Below are 3,220 nucleotides of genomic sequence, written 5' to 3' on the forward strand. Positions count from 1 at the left end.
TTCATGTTAATGGTAATGAGCATACGGTACACTTTCCGAGGAAACAACCTCAAGTTCGTAGTATCAACTCTATTGGAAAAATTCCATCGATTATATTTGGAGGTTTTGAATTTCCTCTTCCTACTGTCAAGAAGAAATATGATATTCTTATTATTGGGGATGTGCATATCCCCATTGAGGTAACATAGTGTTATTCGAAATTTCTCCGGTTCCATGTTATTCAGAATGAGTTCGTTAACAAGACTTGATCAACCTTGTTAGTGGATTCCTTTTGATGATCATGAGATGGACGAAACTAGAAGGCACAACCTTCTATACCCTCCTTTTACTTTTTGTTTTTTATATTAAATAAAATAAAAATAGTATTTTTCTGTCTGTTATCTGATTATCCGTGCAATATAAAAATACCCCGAAAATAAAAGTTCTCCAAATGCCCTGAAATTTAAATATGATTTTTTCTGGAATATTTAAGAATATTTGGCACTGAGAACACAGCAGGGGGTCACCCCTGCCTTCATGGGCCCACAGTGGCCCTCCTCCACTTATTCCTGCACCCACACACTTCTTCTTCCTCCCACAAACACGAATATCCAGCTTAAGCACGAGTTCTAGCTCATTTTGCTACCATTTTCGATCTCCTTGCTCAAAGCACCTCTCACAAAACTGCTTGGGGAGATTGTTCCTTGGTATGTGACTCCTCCATTGGTCCAATTAGTTTTTGTTCTAGTTCTTTATTCATTGCAAATTTTTGCTGCTTAGGTCACCCTGTTCTTGAGCTTGCATGTCAAATTTATGTGGTTCCAAGTAGTTTTGATGCATGATATAGGCCCTAGGCACTTGTAGGAGTAGTTGTTGTCAATATTATTGAGTTTGGTTTACTTTTATTTTGAAGTTACTAAAAATTTCAGAATTTTTCAGAAAATAATGAAGAGACTTTTGAGGGGCTCATCGAGCCGAAGCTCGAAGGAAAAGGCGCAGAAGCCCAAGTATAATCTGCCTCGCACTGTGGAGGTTCGATGGTGTGAATGGCCTTCCAATGATTTCTTGAGAGCAGCCGGGATTTATGAAGATTTTTATGGATTGGCTGAGAATGCATGCCTCACCGCTTTCCTCCACGACCAGCGTGATCAGCATCTCTTACTCACAAATATATTTGTGCAAAACTTTCATTTCCATTCTAGGAGCTCACCACCTACGATGGAGTTTTATTTATATGATGAGCACAAGGAGATGTCACTTCATGATTTTTGTCGGGTTTGTTTGGTCCCTTTCGAGGGCACGACAAAGGAACCACATTGCAGCGATGTGGATGGGTTTATTGATATCATCACTGTAGGGGAAACAAGGAATGTTTCCGATGCATGAATCACTAGCATACATTTTCCTGTTTTATACTATTTTGCATTGTTTACTAGTCGTTGCTTAATTGGTCGCGGAAACTGTGGAAACCTTAGTGTTCCTGATATTATTATTTTGCTCCATGGTTTATTTAGTGATAACTCTGTTAGTATGGGTGGCATTATTGCTAAACAGTTAAGTCTGAACCATACAAAGGGCCCCATCTTTGGAGGCCTCTATGCTTCACGCCTAGCTGCACATTTTAACATACGTATTAGGCATTATGAGAAGGAAGAAAAAGTGCTTCCTCGTGTGTATTTAGATTATAAGAGTATGGTGGCACATGATTTTATTGTTAAGAATAGGGAAGGAGAGCTTAAATACAAATTGTTCTTTGATAAACATCATCCTGAGACTATCACCCTGCCTGCTCCTTCCTTGTTTGATTTATTTGCAGGCCAGTACCTTGTTCCGTTAGAGGCTATTCACGCCTATTGGAACCCTACATCAGCCACAGAGCCAGAGCCGGAACCACAAGTTGATCCTCCACGACAGTCTAATTACCAGTGGGATCCGGAGATGATTGCCAACCAGTGGCAATCGGAGTCTTCTTCTTCGCAGTACGACCCCAACTACTATTATGGATATCCGCCAGGCGAGCCGTGGCCATAGACCAACTTAGGCCAAAAGCCTAAGCTTGGGGGAGTATGTATTTCTCACCAACATTACATTTTATATTCACACACTCATTGCTAGAAGTCGGTGCTCATACTTTTTCATTCTATCATTCATGCTAGTTTATTTCCTTTTATGCTTTCTTCTTGTGTATTTGCTAAACCTTAAGGAAAACCAAAAAAAATTAGTTGTAGATTTTAATTACTTTACTTTCCATGCTTGTAGTAGTAATTAAAAAGAAAACCCAAAAATATTTCCTGATCTTCTTTTGCTTGTTGGGAGCTTTCCCGTGTAAATAGTTTTATTTCTTTTATTTTTTTTGGGGTCGATAGGAGAAGACCATAATTAAATTGTTGAAGTGGCTCTTATATGCATTATTGTTGATCTGACAAAAGAGCCCATATTGCCTTGTCTTCTCCTATTTATTGAATGCTTGCAGATTCCAGCTTAGTCCAATGCACGTGCACTATTATTATTATTCACACTATATGGTTGTGCAAGTGAAAGGTAATTATGACGATATATGATGAACTTATTGAGATGAGAAAAGCTGGTATGAACTCGACCTCTCTTGTTTTTGTAAATATGATTAGTTCATTGTTCCCGATTCGGCCTATTATGAATAAACATGTTTGCAATGACAACTAGAGATCATAGTTCTTGTGCCATGCTTGATTAGCTAGGAGCTTATAATGGTTTACCTTGCGTGCCAACATGCTATTAAAATGGTTGTGATGTGGTATGATAGGGTGGTATCCTCCTCTGAATGATTTAAGTGACTTGACTTGGCGCATGTTCACGCATGTAGTTGAAACAAAATCAACATAGCCTTCACGATATTTATGTTAATGGTGGATTATATACTACTCATGCTTGCATTCGGTGTTGATTAATTTTAATGCATGTTCATGACTGTTGTCGCTCTCGAGTTGGTCGCTTCCCAGTCTTTTGCTAGCCTTCACCTGTACTAAGCGGGAATACTGCTTGTGCATCCAACTCCATAAACCCCAATGTTATTCCATATGAGTCCACCATACCTACCTATATACGGTATCGACCTGCCGTTCCAAGTAAATTTGTATGTGCCAAACTCTAAACCTTCAAATAATTATCATGTTTTGTATGCTCGAATAGCTCATGTATCAACTAGGGTTGTCCGTATCTTCCATGTTAGGCAAGTTATTCTCAAGAGGAGTGGACTCCGCTC

Source organism: Triticum dicoccoides, chromosome 4A (assembly GCF_002162155.2).
Source record: "Triticum dicoccoides isolate Atlit2015 ecotype Zavitan chromosome 4A, WEW_v2.0, whole genome shotgun sequence".
In the NCBI taxonomy this organism is placed as follows: Eukaryota; Viridiplantae; Streptophyta; class Magnoliopsida; order Poales; family Poaceae; genus Triticum; species Triticum dicoccoides.